General features: G+C 44.1%; 1 protein-coding gene across 10 annotated transcripts in view; it reads right to left on the reverse strand.

Annotated features, from left to right (window-relative positions):
* SLC8A1 (solute carrier family 8 member A1) overlaps positions 1 to 14,423 on the reverse strand; it is a 340,789-nt gene extending 326,366 nt beyond the window's left edge. For 6 of the 10 annotated variants that reach the window (XM_053589070.1, XM_053589067.1, XM_053589069.1 and 3 more), the window contains exon 1: positions 12,840 to 13,028. The gene's annotated coding sequence lies outside the window, so the exon portion shown is untranslated. Of the gene's footprint in view, positions 1 to 12,437; positions 12,598 to 12,839; positions 13,029 to 14,317 lie in introns of those variants that run through there. The other 4 variants (XM_053589064.1, XM_053589062.1, XM_053589061.1 and 1 more) reach the window with 3 other exon arrangements.
* Positions 14,424 to 16,443: the final 2,020 nt, after the last annotated feature.

Genomic DNA, 16,443 nt, shown 5'->3' on the forward strand with positions numbered 1-16,443 from the left:
ACCAAGCGTGAGCAGAGGTCAGTATCAGACTGACAATCAATGTCAGTGGTAGCTGGGGGAAAGGATATATGTGAGTCAGGCTGATAAATAAACAATTTCAGGCTGGAGAAAATGAAATTCAGATTAAAGAGAGGCTCTGGGGACCTGTCATTTTTCTCAGCACCTGAGTATGGGTTTTCCTACACCAGCTCAGGCTTGCTGATTTTATCTGCTTGTTAAGAGGGTCCTAAGACTTCGGATATACTCAAGAGTTTGTATCTTCCCCTTTCAGTACAATTAAAAAAGCATCAAACACCAACCAAAAATCACCTCCATCACAGAGGCCCTATAGAAAGGAAAGAGCACCAGGAATTTAAATTTATATATACTATATGCATGCTAACACAGACACATGGCTAGAAGGAAGAAAAGTGGGAATGAGAAAGAGAGCCTTCCAATATAAAATAAATGAAGAAGAATTCAGAGGGAAGATGCTCTGATAGCAGAGGGCTCCGTGTTTGTTTTGTTCGGTGGTCAGTCTAGTCCTCAGATTCATTATGCCAGGACCACAGGGCAGGACGTAGGGACCCTACTGTGGCATGGATGGCAGGAAAGACGGAAATCACTGGCTGAGCATTTGCTTTGTCCCAGGTGCTAATTACTCCGCATTCACTATCCCTAACTTTCTGACAATACTGCAAAAAGGGATTAACATTGAGGTAAATAAAGAGTTATTTTACAAATGAAAAAAGAAATAAATGGTTCATAAGAGTAAATTGGCTTAAATCATACAGACTTGAGTGACAGAACCAGGATTTTGACCCAGGCACTTTGCATTACACAGCAATGATTTCCAAAATGGCAGGACCTTTTTTGCTTATTTTTACTACATAGTAAACAATGCTGCTCTTTGGAGACAAAGAGCTTCATATTTAAGTATCTTCCCTCCTAGGATGTCCTTCCTTCCCACCTGAAGGCATGTGTGTAAGTTGACTTATCTCATTAAGGACTTTGTGTGTTTTCCACTCCTGTCTCAGGCCTCCCCATCCCTCAAGTAACAGTTTTGTAAACACTCATATTCATCACGTAGCAAGAGAAAGACGATCCACGTGGGGCATCATCAGCTGAAGTCTGAGGTCTGAAATCACTCCAAAGCCATGTAACCAACTCAAGGTTTTTCCACTTGGTCAGGAGAAAAGAAAATTGAGAAAAAACTTTAGTGGCCAGCAGGCAAAGCTGCCCCCGATGGTGCTCACAAACTGACTGCCTTGGGGTCAAGCTTTTCTTTATGTTATTAAATTTAATTTTAAACTGGTAAGTCATCCAAAGTAATGCAAGAACAACACATTCATTCATGGTTCCATCAGCCAAGCTTTGCTCAGCTACTCATATGTGCCAGACATTGTGTCACAAAGACGAGTAAGAAACATTTCTAAAGAAGCTTGTATTCTAGAAGGGCATTGCCAGAGTTGAGAAGTGAGTACCCTTGGTAGAAGACAGAATTCTTCCATTATTAGAGAATTGTAGAGGAGACTTCTTGGAATTTGAACAGTGGCACTGAACGCTCAAGTATACCATCTATTCCAAGGTTGATGTACCTGAGCTCTTGGGTTAACACAACCAGGGCTCTAGAAACCTCAGACTATTCAGCCAATGGGCCTGTAATGAAGACATTTCAAGTACAATGAAATTCTGGAGTCAGGGCCTTGGAGCAGCTTCCCTGTAATCAGGAATCTTTCATGGTCCTCTTGATGGACAATGGTAACTAGGTAAGATAAAAATTTGTTCACCATCAACCAGGAAGAGAAAGAGCAGCCATCCTTTGATATTTGATCTTATACACTAAAAAAGAATGAGGTCATATGCATGCTTTTGTATCTAGGTCACCAGAAAAGATTACCTACCTAAAAATATTTTCCCCACTATTCAGTTGACATTTAACTTTGAGAAATGTGTACATATAGAAAATTTTGAGCCTTCTCTAGATTTCTGGTTCTGGTGGGTGTGGACCCTTCATTTTTTAATCCCTTGGAATGGCCTTTATGTGCAAAGCACCCGTAACAGACGCTACAGTCTCCAAATGAAAGTTATTCAAATGACCATTAATACTTGGAAGAATATGAGAAATTCAATAAAAGGTGTGAATTATAAGGATGACAAAAGGTGGAGAGAGTGAGAGAACATTCCAGAAGGAACTAATGATGCAAATAGAGGCACAGAGCTGTGCTTCTCCGACTTAATTCACCTAAGAATCATCTGGCAAACTCACTGAAACAGTTAATGGTGCCCTACCATATATATTGTTGAGGATCTCCTAAATTTGAACGTTAACAAGGACTAGGTGATTCTGATGTAGGTGCTCTTGGCGCCGCCCTTTGAGAAGTATGGGGCAGAAAGGCAAAAGGGGGGAAACTGAGGAGAGGGGTAAAACTGGCACCAGGTAGAGGCATGTTGAGCAAACAGGCTGGAGCGCAGAGCACCTAAAGGAGGTGTTTGAGGAAAGGCAGTGCCTCTACCACCAGGAACAGGCTGGTCAGACAGGCTTCCTTCCCACAGACTGGGACTCGAAGAAGGAAGAAAATACGACACCCCTAAGTGGGTGTGTATCTGAGAGACGGGAGAATGGAGAGAAGCCAAGGATGGACCCTCATAAGAGGTTGCAGGAGCTCCAAAAGAGGAGACTGGACTGCTGCCAGTCATTGATGAAGCCCTTACTTGATGACATTGAGGCAGGTTAGTTCCGCCTTCTGAAGCAGAAGCAGGCACGGTTGGCCAGGACACTACACTGGCAGGCGGCAAGGACTCAGGATAAACCGACATCGTCAGAGACCTATCCAGTTTCCATACCGAAGCCCTAAGTAGCAGAAGAAAATATGCAGAAATATGAACCCCCAACTGGAAGGCTCACGTGGTGAGGAAAGCTGTGCTCTTTAAATTTTTCTTTAGAAGGCATCACCGACTCTCCCTCCTCCCTTCAGGTCTAGAGTAAATCTTCATGGTTACTCCTTCTGCTGTCTAATCTGCCTCTTGTCAGTGGGGCTGTTTAGTATAGAACCCAATCGCAAGTTGTCCGATACGAACATCCAGAATGATTTTTTTTCTTTTTTAACAAGGAAAATGCTGGTTATGTGAGCAGAGGCTGGTCAATTTCATCAGCTTTTTTCCCCCTGAGTCATGAAGCGTCATCTTCAAGTAGGTAGTTTTTCAAGAGATGAAGGGAACCCTTTCAACTTGAGACCTACAAGTCTTTTACATTTTCCCACATAGTCTCAAATTAGAGTCCTTGAAAGAATAAGATGCTCTGGAGAAGAGCAGAAGTAGGAAGTGAAAAGAAATATGAAAACAAAAGTCAAGTTGATAGATGTCTGTGTAATAGTGACCCTCCATCAGTATTCTGTACTACAATTTTCTAAAGTCCAGACACCTGCTCAGTGACATGGCTCTAACACCAAGTGTCTATGTACATGAAACCAATACATTTTAGAATGGAAGTCAGCCTAGAAAAAAACTAGTCAAATTCTACATTTTGAGGAATAAATGGAGTGTTGGAGGAATAAACGGGAAAACAAAATCTTTACAAACTTGGGAGCAGAGTTTATAAAATATACAGTTTCTCTATTAGGTTATCCAGTGAGTATATGAATATGTTCTTTAAACCAACTCTATATACCTATATTTGAAGAATTATTTAAATATTGAATGTTATGGCTTTAATGTTACTAGCTAGGCTGAAACTACTCTATTATTGTCTTTTTATAAAAGGTGAGGATTGTGACAGGTGCAGATTCATCTATCACTAGGTAATCCTGAGAGGGGACATTGAAAAAGGTAGAGAAAATGAAGTCTATGGAAAAACAAATACTATTTAATTATTTAAAAGAACAAGTGAAGATAATCTCTGTTATTAAACCTTTGCTTACACAAGGATTGTATTCGTCAATATCAGTGAGAAGGCATTCATTCACCCATTCATCCTACAAATCCTAAATGTCTGTGATGTGTCTGGCAATGTAGGAGCTAGAACCATGAGATAGCCTGGGTCTCATTCCTCTTGAAATGTATCATCTAATTGGGAAGACAGACAACAGATGTTAATTTAAATTATTACAAAAAATCATAAGTATTAACTATGTAAAATGTTATGAAGGAAAAACAGCCCTATGAGAGTAACTAACAGAGGACCTGCCCCATAGGGTGTTAGGGAAGGCTCTGCCGAAAAAAATAACTTCTGCACTGAAATTTAAGACACTTAGCAGGAAACCAGGCAAAAGGTCATTAGAGTGCAAGGCCTTAGGCTGACACGTTTTTATCCTTCTCTGCTTTAGGATTATTCACAGACCTACCTTCCTAGATACGCGGGGCTATGAGATCAGTATCTGAGAGAGACTGCAAGAAGCTGCTGTAATTTATAGGAGGCTTTTCCCCTCTGAGGTCAGAGCCATGCAACCACAGTTAATTGCATTCTACACACTGCTGGGGTCACTGTGGTGGATGGAAACATCACTGGTCCAGGGGCTTAAAGAAGTAAGTGCTGCTTTCAGCTCTGTTGATCAGGTGTACGTCCTTGGAGTAGTCACTTTCCTTCTCTCACCCTCACCTGTGAAATTGGGAAATTCTGCCAACCATTTGCATCAGTGATATTCTAAACCCACATTTTGGCATCAAGGTCATCCATAACAGCACCTTTCTATCTTCACCTGTTTACTGTCGGTCACCCTATTAGCTGGTAGTCACATGAGGTGCTACGTGAAAAGGACCAAATGTACACTACATTTTCCTGCAATGCTTTTACTCCTGTCTTCCATGATCCATCTCAATTGTGAAATTTCCCCCTATGGCAGTGGTTCTCAACCTTCCTAATGCCGTGGCCCTTTAATACAGTTCCTGTGGGTCGCGACCCACAGGTTGAAAAGTGCTGCTCTATGGCAATGTTTTTGTTTCAAGGAAGGTCCTTAAAAATCATCTAACTTTGCTTCCCTTCACCCTTTTGCCAACAAAAAAACTCAGGCCCCGATAACTTAAAAGACCTTTCAAAGCCACACATCTCAGAAATGATAGAGCTAGTCTCCAAACAGCGGTTCTCAACCTATGAGTCACGACCCCTTTGAAGGTCAAACGACCCTTTCACAGGGGTCGCCTAATATCAGATATTTACATTATGATTCATAAAAGTAGCAAAAATTACAGTTATGAAGTAGCAATGAAAATAATTGTATGGTTGGGGTCACCACAACATGAGGAACTGTTTTAAAGGGTCGCAGCAATAGGAAGGTTGACAACCACTGCTCTGAAACAAGATCTCTGAGTTTCTAGACCATCTCTCTTCATACTACACTAACTCCAAGTTCTAGGACTCCCCACCCCCAATGATGTTGCATTTGTGTCTCTCACAATCTCTGCTGTGCCCTCAGGACTTGGCAAACTGTGATCAGTGGCCTAAATTCAGCCTATCATCTGTTCTTGTAAGGGCCACAAAATTAAAATGTTTTTATATTTTTAAATGATTGGGAAAATAGAACATTTAATGACATGAAAATTACGTGATGTTCGAGTTCAGTGCCTATAAATAACATTTTATGGAACACAGCCCTGCCCATTCATTTACATATTGTCTGTGGCCGCTTTCTCATTACAATAGCGGAGTTGGATAGCTGTGACAAGCCCTGTGGTCCACAAAGCCAAAAATATTCACTACACGGCCATTCAAAAAACAGTTTCCTGATCTTTGGTATATGTCATTACCAGTGTGCCTTCCTTCACCTTCCAATAACAATCCCCTGCCTCACAAACAAGTAGCATTTTCATGCATAGGTTGACAGGCAGGGAGAAGGTGCGCTCTGTCACTGTTCATCTCCCCAGTGACAAGTCAACTCTGTTGAGCACTCATGTGCCAGAAATTGTTCCAAAAGTTTTACTAGTATTAATTTATTATTCCTCACAAAACCTCATAAGGCTTTTTACTATTATTATTACCACTTAATAGATGAGGAAGTGAGCACAGAGAAGTTAAGTAACTTGCACAATGTCAACTACACCATCTGTTGAATTCCACCAAAGGTTATAACTGTCATGAATATGTCTGCTGACCTCAGAGAAATTTGGTCTGAGAACCTAAGGTTTCTTCAAGAAGGAACCTTAGAAGAAAAGTCATAATTCTCTTACCATCCTAAAGAATCTTACCAGACATCAAGGGATTCATGAGGTCAAAAAACACAGACACGGGCAGCGCCTGTGGCTCAGTCGGTAAGGTGCAGGCCCCATATACCGAGGGTGGTGGGTTCAAACCCGGCCCCGGCCAAACTGCAAGCAAAAAATAGCCAGGTGTTGTGGTGGGCGCCTGTAGTCCCAGCTATTTGGGAGGCTGAGGCAAGAGAATCGCTTAAGCCCAGGAGTTGGAGGTTGCTGTGAGCTGTGTGAGGCCACGGCACTCTACAGAGGGCCATAAAGTGAGACTCTGTCTCTACAAAAAACAAAAAAACAAAAAAACACAGACACATTTCTGGAGGTCTTCTACACAATCAAAAGAAAAAAGGAGGTGTGACTTTGGCAGAATGACCCCAGAGTCAGAGATCTGGATTCTTCTACCTCCTATCTTACTCTCAGAAAATTATCTAATTTGATATGGCCTCCTTTTGCATATCTGTAAAAAGCAAAAATAAAAACAAAACTAGATGAAGCCTGATGTTTCCTCTTTTGCTAATCATGGTAGTAAGCAGCAACACCACTGATAGAGAGAGCCTCTTTGAAAGAGCCACTGACAGCTGCATGTCCAGGGGAGAAAGCCAGGAAGGAGTTAGGGGGAAAGAGCCAGGGACTCTACCTTACACCAACTCACAAATTTCAACTAGGGAGGGCCTACATTCCATTTGAATAATCCATTTGAAAGATTATTTTAGAAGAGTGACTTGGAATTTCTGAAAAACGTTGATGGAGACACCTCTCACAGTTGGGGCTCTAACACAGTCTACAACAGAAATTTAGGTTCATGTAAGGAGTAAGCAATCTGAGCCTGCCAGGACTGGATGCCCAGACGTGGAGCAGAGAAGAGAGCGCAAGGGTAGCCCTGGATCCTGTGCCTCAAGGAGAAGCGGAAGAATGAGAATTTAGAGAACTTCAGGAAGCTCCAGAGCCGTTTGGTGCTAAACAAATGAACAAAAACCACCTGTAATGGGGAATAATCATCATCAAATTCAAGGGAGGAGCAAGCTGGCAGGTGGTTTATACCTGAATCACTATAGCTTCTCTCCTTCAAGGCTGTGCTGAAATTCATCCGAAACGTTCGTTTCAACTTTAAACTACATTTTTGCAATGACTTGTGCTATCATGTGTTCCAGATCCACAGTTCCTGTGGCATGGTCCTGACTGGGACACAGAGTGGATTTGAAGGGTCTGGAAATGGCCCTTACACTGCTCCAGGGCTGTCCTTGTCATACATTAGCTAGGGCTGGTTGACATGTTTCAGAAGAGGCTAGGCCTTTGTTTTCAAAATCCTTTTCACTCTTTGTGAGTAAATTAAAATGTAAGCCATGAAGCCATGCCCAATGTTCTCTTCTTTCTTTCAATGCTGGCAGCACTTTGTTCAGTTGGTGGTAGGTCATCTACCTCAGTTACCCTGTATTTCAAGCAGGTATTCTAGTTCACAAAATCCCCCAAAGCAGCATACACAGAGCATGGCTTTGGACGCCTCTCTTACTAGCCATCATTCACTGATCCTTGGATGAGTTATTTAACTGAACCATCGTCTTTATCCTTAAATCAGGATAATGATAATTCCTTGTAGGACAATACTCACGGCATTTAATGAAGAAATATACGTAAAGCATCCAGACTATTCCCTAGCACATAATGAGCACTCAACAAATGTCAAATAACTTTTCTTCATCACCTGCATTCTCTGAAACGCTTAGCACTGGGCCTTGCCTACACAATACGTATCCTGGGTGGGTTGAAGTAAATTGCTGAATCACTGCCATGTCTGTTTGACTTCCTCTCATATTACATTCAACCTAAAAATTATTAATTATTCTGATTTCACATGCAGTAACATCTACAAAGGGATTACTCTTTCTGTATTTCTTTCAAAAAATTAAATAACTCTGATATTTACATTTATTTTCCTAGATGTATTGCATATACAAAAAAACATTTGCTCAAATTGATATCACACTAGCATTTTCTAGGTTACTGGTCCAAATACGTATCCCAACATGGCATCCAAAATTTCAAGGCTATCATTTCATGCTAGAGGAAATATTTTGCCCATTTTTCAGAAGACTACATTTCAAGAAAGCGCATATTTTCAAGAAAGTATCAAAGTTTTGTTACCTTCACTGCCCCAGAAATAAAATTTCTAAGAGTTTATCTTTGCCTCTGTCTGGCTAGTCTACTCCCACTCACCAACAGCCCCTGTTCCCAGCCACACACGCCTCTCCCTCTCTCCACCTGAAGGGCTCTGTGAAGACACTGACTGGGCAGCAACCTAGTCTTGAACTTCTTTTTTTTTTTTTTTTTGTGGTTTTTGGCCGGGGCTGGGTTTGAACCCGCCACCTCCGGCATATGGAACTGGCGCCCTACTCCTTGAGCCACAGGCGCCGCCCTGAACTTCTTTTACTTCCTTTACAACTTCCTGTGTTCCAGGCCCTCAGAATTTCAATCTGTCAGCTGATCCGGTAAACCAACCCAAGTTAAAAAATAAACATCTGCTAATGGTTTGTGAGAAATAGTGGTAGCTCCTTCTTAGGTTATATCATTGTTATTTCATTTGGGACTACCAGACAGAATTTCTTTATTCAAATGAATGGCTCTAATAGCGAGAATTCCAGATCCTCACTATTGGGCAGCGGGCAAATGCTTTAAACCTGGGAATGTTTTGCCCATCCTCAGATCACTTTTTTAGACTGCTGCTTACCATGCACTTGCCCTTGATCACAAAAACATTTTTTTTGCTTCAGCTACTACTCAGGGCTTTTCTCCTGCCATCTGTTCTCCTCTTTCTCCTGAAATTGGCTAGAAAGTCACAGTTAAGGTAAAAAATGTAATTCCCTTAAACCTCTGCATGTCTTGTTACTGTCTATCCTCTTGGCTGGGCAGATCAAAGGGCAGCTGTAAATGCAGATATAAAACAGAGTTCAATATGGAATTGCCCGCAAATAGTACCCACAAAAAAACACTTGAGTCACCAAGAGCTGCTAGCAACTGTTGAGTCAACACCCTGGAAAAAGGTAGCAGGTCTCATTTACTTGATAAAAACTTACCAGTAAAAGTTTACCCTAGGAGCCCCAGTTTGGAAAATGGGTTGTTAAATTTACAAATATCATCAAGAATCTGATAATTCATTAGTTTAGGTCTTCAAAATATGTGTAAAATGCAAATTTATGATGTATGTGTGTGCATAAGAGGCAAGGGAAGGAGAGAGACAGAGAGAGAGAAAGAAATGAGAGAGAGAGAGAAGTCCCACGGCATATCCCTGAGTCCAAATCACAATCTCCAAGGCAGACCTTGAAAGCTCACGTTCCCAGAATGTAGTCCATCCCAATGGGTGGACTGACATTTACTTCCACTAAATTTCAACTATTATCTCCAAAAGAAGGAAATTATTTTGTTGACAGAGAAAAGTGTATACAGCTAGTTCTGCACCCCACTGGCTTGGTTAGCCATAGAATTAGAGCCAAATGATAGACAGCTAAGGGAGTTATGAGGATGGTAGACAGGATTCTGGACTCTAGAGAAGTCAGGGAGAATATCTGCCACAAGAGGGAGCAGTAGAATATGGTCAGAGGGGAGATTACTTGGTAGAGGTTATGATGAGGGGTCTAGGACATAATAGGACCTCTAACTATGAGATATGGAGGATACTGGATGGTGATTTAGCAAGGGACATTTATTCTTGGAGGTGAAAAAAAAAAAGGATTTAGCACCAGGAAGAAGAGAGAAGTAACAGTACTTTGACTCCTAAATTCTTGGCAAATATAGTGACAATTTAATTTTTATTTGAAAGCAATATACATTCTGAATAAAAAACACATAACAAATGTGATCTAAGATCCTCTTTTACTCATGTATTCACTTTTCTAGACTTGATTTCAATTTCAGTTTGGATCTACTTTATTTCCATGCTGATAGGGCAGACTGCTTCCTACAAAAGGCTTGTTTCACTGAATCGCAACATGAAACTCAGACATTAATGTCCCCAAAACGCACTTACTTTGAGGCCACTACATCCATGAGTTAAAGGAATGCCTTTGCTTGCTTGTTAAAGGGGGAATGCAACTTCATTGGCTCTGCAGAGCTTTTCTCATCATTTATTTTGTCAAAGAAATAGATTAAGTACTAAGAGGGAAGGGATCATGCATTTACTTTGCAAGATAAATAAAAGTCTATTTTTGTCTGGTAAAAAACATGTTAAATATAGCTGGTTAACAAATGCTGAAGCTCTCTTGGAATATTTTTTATTTTTTCAAAATATAGTAAGCTTAAAAGAGCAATTAAATGATTCCTGCAAATAGTCCTGTAGGTGTTACTGACTATGCTTCACCTTCCTTTTGTAATTTCATATTGGAGTTACAGCACTGTGACTGCTAGGCATTTTCTTCCCCTTCAGGGCTGGCAAAAGGGTTATCTACTTAATCTTAACCCTAAATGATACAGTAGAAACCATTAAAGAGTAATAATAAAGTAAACAGATAGGGAGCTAAATAGCACAGCCTTCACATTCTTTTAGTTCATTACTCTCCTCTTACAGCCCTGATAAGCTTACAAGACAGAGTAGATTCAGTCTGATTGCTATGGACACTCTCACATCCTTTGTAGCCCTGTGCAGCTCAACAGTGAATAATGGTTTACTTCTGTCTGGTCCTTTTTGCTATTGTTCTTCTAGGAATTAATCATTCCATTTTCAATAAAAGACAACAGCCATTTTGTGGGGGGGGGGGACAGGGGTCCTTTTATAGTGGGGGAAATCTTAGTCGGAGAGCTCTGACATCTGAATGGAACCCTTCCAGCAGGGAGAATTTGTAGAACGAAATCATTTAAGAACACACATCTTGCCTCTTGATGAAATAAGTGGGTCCTCCCCCACCTTCTCACTCACAAGGCCCAAAGATGGAGCTAGCTCTCCCTTCCTTCCTCCTGCTTTTATACCCGCCTAACCTCCCAATGAAGCAAGTTTGGCAAACCCAGAGAGCTCAATCCAAGTGACACAGGATTTGAAAGAGGAACCTAAAAACCTATCAACCCCCTCCCAGCTTTGTCTTCTTATCTGAAATGAATGAAACATCTAGATTCATTTTCCTCCTTCCCTTCCTGACTTGCTGCAGGAGTAGCTGTGGGAGAGAAAGAGAAAGCGTGTGCGTGTGCGTGTGTGTGTGTGTGTGTGGTGTGTGGTGTGGTGTGTGGCGTGTGCATGCGTGCCCGGGTACATGAAGAGGGGGAGATATACCCTCAGATTCGTGTCTGGTTGCTCCTCCTGTCCCTTGGGAATTCTTCACACAAGTCCCTGATAGTGGATGTTCAATGCTCCCATCTGAAGTCACTCAAGCAACGCCTTTAACCAGATCTGACCAGAAATCTCCACCTCCTCAGCTAGAGGCTCCTCCATGATCAGGACGGCTGTACTGTCTTCACCACATCTGTCATCTTTTAAAAAGCTACACCACTACACCTCCCACTGATATCCTTTTTTTCTCTTTTTAGTCTTTACACCTCCAGCAGGACAAAGTTTGTATTGTCATATTCACAACCACTAGTAGCTGACTAGCAGGAGAGGCAGAGAGCGCCTTCGAGGGAGGCGGGCTCCGGGGGTAACAAGATGCCTAGTTTCTTTCCAGGGACTGCGGAAGACATGCACATTGCTCTCTTTCAAAAAAAAATTCTTTTTTCTTCTTTGTTAAATTTGATCACCCCTGCTGTCAACCCATCCATTGTCACTGGGTCTGGAGAGGGAAATACGAATTGCCAGCCCAAGCCATTCATCAAACAGCAACAGAATCCATGGGGGGGGAGGGAGAGGGGGACTTAAAGAATCAAGGATGCACATTTACTGTCTTTTCAAAAGCATCGCCTGGGCGGATTCGGTTTCTTTTAGTCCGACAGCCCAACTATAAGACCTCCCTCTTCTTCATTAAGGAGGAGCCAAAAAGGCTATCTTCACATCTCAGAACACAGACCATTTCCCCAAGAGCCAGCAGAGCTCCAGAGGTTGATAATGCAGCGGCAAAGTTCCCTTCAGATCTCTCGGGTAAAGACGCCCGTGTGCAGGATCCCCACCGCGCACCACCGCACAGCGCCCACAAGCGTGGACCCTCCAGCCCACTCCCTCCCCACACAGTTCTTCCTTCCGTCTCCCCTGGGCCCCGACCACACCTCCCTCCTCACCGCAGTTCTCGGTGAAAGAGCACCCGGTGCCCGCTGGAAAAGAGGGGGCTCACAAGCGTGGCCTTGGGGAAGACCCCAGGGATTACCGGGAGCAAGAATGACCGCAGAGAGGGGCCCGTGGGTGGGGACGCCTGGATCCCCAGCAAGGCTGCATTCCGGGTGGACTTAGCTCTTCGCGCCCCGAATCCTCCCAGCCGGGCGCAGCATCCCTCCTGGGCAGCCCTTGTCTTTCTCCAGCAGGCTGCACCGTCAGGCAGACAGGCAGGCACCCTCACGCCCAGACGCACCAGCCCGAGCAATTTCACTCTGCGAGAAGCGCGGACACCCAGAAAAATGTGCAGGCGCGCACACACCACACAAACACACACACGCAATTCAGAGCGGTCGTTGGCCAAAGCGGAGGGACGCGCAGCATTATGTACCCCATAAGGAAAACAGTTCGCGCTATCTGACCCAATCCCTTCTGCCTGTCCATCCTGAGATCCTACCTGGCGTGGGGAGTGTGAATGGATTCTTCCCCCCGTTCCTCCGCGCTAGTAGGAAATACACTGCACTTCCTCCTTTTAAATAGACCCGATCAGGAAGAGGTCGCTCCCATCTTCGGGGGAAGCACAGAGCAGGCGGCGGGCAGACTCCCGTGCAGCGCCGGCGCGAGCGGGAGCGGCGGCGGGCAGCGGAGCGCGCGGGCGGGCGGCGGGCGGGAGGCGGGAGGCAGGCGCGGAGGCCGGGAGGCTGGGAGGGCCGGGGCCCGGGCGGCGCGCGCTCCCTCCCTCCCGCGCACACCCGCCCGCCGCCCGCCCGCCGCCCGCAGCTCCGCGCTCGCTCGCTCGCACGCGCGCTCGGCCCCCTGCGCGCCCCCCGGTCTCCCTCGGCAATCGCGCGGGGGGCAGCCGGCGCCTTTCGGGATCTGGGAGCGCGGAGCGGGCTGGTGGGGAGCCCTCGCAGCCTCGCAGCCTCTGCAGCTGAGAAGCGTTTCCGATTCCTCCGGCTCTTGGCCCCGCAGTGCGTCCTGGCCGCGCGCTAGCGCTCTCTCCCGCACCCAGCCGCGCGGTGACACGCGCGCACAGGCGCGGCAACTTTTCTTTTGAACCCTCCTGGCCTCACCGGCTGGCAGGGCCGGGACCCCAACTCTCCTACCGGCTTCTCACTCCTGACTTTGTGACTCTAGCTATTGTTCTTCCCTCACTTTCTATCTCTCTGCTAAGGGAAGCTTTCTTTTAGCAAAGGGATTTAGAGATATATCAACGATTGAAAAAAAAAACAAAAACCCTCACTCGGTGGTTTTCCTACATAGCACTATGCACGACCACGGGACAGCTACTAGATGCTGACACAAGCAGATAAAGGTATTGGGAGCCGGGGAGAGAGCGATTCCTCAGCCAAGAACTCTGAAAGATACTGCGCGTTGGCATTTCCCTCTAAGCGTGTGGCTCGCCTGGGAATAATCAGGCTGACCAAGAGGCTGTTCAGTGCGAAAGCCTTGCTGCTTTTTAACTACAGAGAGCAGGAAAAGCTGAGCATTGGGTTGAGTTGGGAACGACCTAATGCAGCAATCGACGAACCATTCATTGCCCTTTCCAAGAGAAGCATACTCGTTGCCAATACATCACTTCCCGATAATTAATAAGGGAGCATTGCACCAGGCCCTTGCTCTGTTGACAGCTCATTCATTCTTACAAATCCTTAATGACTTGGCCTGATGAAAGGCTGGACCTACTGTGGAGTTCACTGACTCCCAAACCGGGCTGCACAACAACACACCTGGAAGCCGGGCCCTGATGTTGCAGTTCACAGTGGGGCTCCAGATCTGTATTTGAAAGCACCAGTTGCTAGTGGCCACTGATTTGCCCAGGCATGGAGAAGGTCAGGAGCAGCTACCCTGGAAGGGGAGGAAAGGAGGGAGTTGCAGAGCACCAGGGAGAAGGTTGGGCTTTGGGGGCAAGTCTTCCACCAGTACAGTACTTACGTGCAGCTCTGGGGTTGTCAGGCCTTAGGAAAAGAGATTCTGACTCCAGGAACCCTGTTGCCCAACTCTGCAACAAAAAGAAGGGAATGGAGGCGAAGTAGCCCTCTTCTGCCTCTATGCAGTGGCTCTCAATCCTCTCTGTACCCCAGAATCCCCAGGCAGCTTTTAACAGTCCCAGTGATTAGGCCACACCCAAAAATGGTTAACTTGGACTCTCCAGGGGTGAGACCCAGGCATCAGTAATTTGTTTTTACATTGCTTGCTTGATTCCTATGTCCAACAAAGGTTGAGAAACACTGATCTAGGCTGATACATCTCAAACACGAATATGGATTTGCATCAACTGGGCCTGCATTTTCATATTCGGTAAGACCTGGAGTGGGCCCTGGGTCTGTATCTCTAGCAACTGTGCAAGTGACCTTGATACTGTCAGAATGAGGACTGCACTTTTAACTAGCAAGGGTCTGTTGCATTCGTCTAGTGTTCAGGGACACTCGCTTCTTGCCTTTTAAATTTGCAAAAAGTGTTCTTCCCTAAGAACATTTTTCTCTCCTTCCCGTAAGTCAAATTTTCTTGGAAGTCACGCTCCACACAAACTTACTGTTCAGACTGCACTGACTAGTGAGTGTGCACAGAACAACAGGCGGGGAGACACGGAAGGTCACCCTCTCTCTTTTGGAATAGTTCTCTGCCAAAAATTACTTAGAGTCCTGACTTTGGGGGAGCGGGAGAGGCAGATATCTGGCTCACATTCAATGAGAGGGGCTTGGAGAGAAGTGGCTTCCTTCGAAATGACACTTAGAAAAAGGCATAACTTAAGACTTTGTTCATAGCAAATAAGACACAGTTGAATGAAAAAAACAAGTGAAAGAGCTAAATGAAAATGTGAGTGGACTACTATCTCATCAGAATAGATTTCGTGGAAAGGGCGTGGCCTGTTAGTGCTCTTACCGGCCATTTCATGAAAACTCAGATTTTCCAGAAGGTATAAGCGTGCTTGTGACATGGAATGACAAGAGCTCTGTTCTTTAAATGCCTCTGTGCCTGTATTCCCCAAAGTCCACCTGGTCGGTAGCTAAGTAGCTATTAAGGCTACCTCTTAGTCATCTTCATTCATTCCTCCTCTTTTCCAATATAAACTAATATTTAAGTTAATTTGGAATCTTAGAGAGGGGAAATATATGCTAAGTATTCTTCTCTTTATGTGGAACCACTCAGAGGCATGCTCATTCCTAGTGATTTGATACCCTTTTTGATTTGGCTCAATTTCTGAGTCCATAATTTTCTTTGCCTTTTTTTTTTTTTTCTCTCATTACAGGCATTTTTATAATGTTTCCAAGGCCCCAGGGGCAAGTCAAACCTTTTTCTCCCTCCTGAATGTCATACATGACCAAATTTTTACTGCAAAAATTATCAAAGTCTACATCACCAGCAGTGGTCCATTGGAGACTATGGCTCTAGGGAAAGAAAATGTGAGGCTGCTGCAGTCTATGGCTTTGGAAAGAAGAAATCCTGTATGGAAAAAAGTGATGGTTTACATTCCAAGAGCAGTATTATTTCTTAATTGCAGTTATCCTGTGCTGATTGCTGTTCCTTCCTCTGGACTTAGAATTCAGACTCCCATGTCTTCATTGTTACCTAACCAAAGCAGTTTGGCACAGTCATTTCCAGAATGACTGTGAATTTGGTATATTCAAGGACGTTCATATAGTCATGAATTATTTTCCAGAAAACTCATTTTCAGATGAAGTATAAAAGTTGTCAATTAGGCTTTGTTCTTAATTTATCCAATCTACAAAAAAATTAGATGTGCGATCAGTAGTACCAACATTTTTTTGAAGTATTCTATAATTTACTGAAACACCCAGTAATTTTTCATCCCAGGAAAAGGCTGCACGGCACTTTGTTGTAATTCCTTTCTTTTTTACTTTGAATTACATGGGCAATAGGGGTACCACTGTAGTTATTTTTTCCAATGCCCAGAGCTTATTAAGTGTGTTAATAACATCCTAATCATCCTCTGCCTCATTTCTTCTTTGCCAGCCTTCATTACTCACTATCTGCTCATCAAAAAGCCAGTCTTAGATAAGAAACATGTCATAGCACTCCCAGCCTGGCCGGCGAGT

Source organism: Nycticebus coucang, chromosome 4 (assembly GCF_027406575.1).
Source record: "Nycticebus coucang isolate mNycCou1 chromosome 4, mNycCou1.pri, whole genome shotgun sequence".
Taxonomy (NCBI): Eukaryota; Metazoa; Chordata; class Mammalia; order Primates; family Lorisidae; genus Nycticebus; species Nycticebus coucang.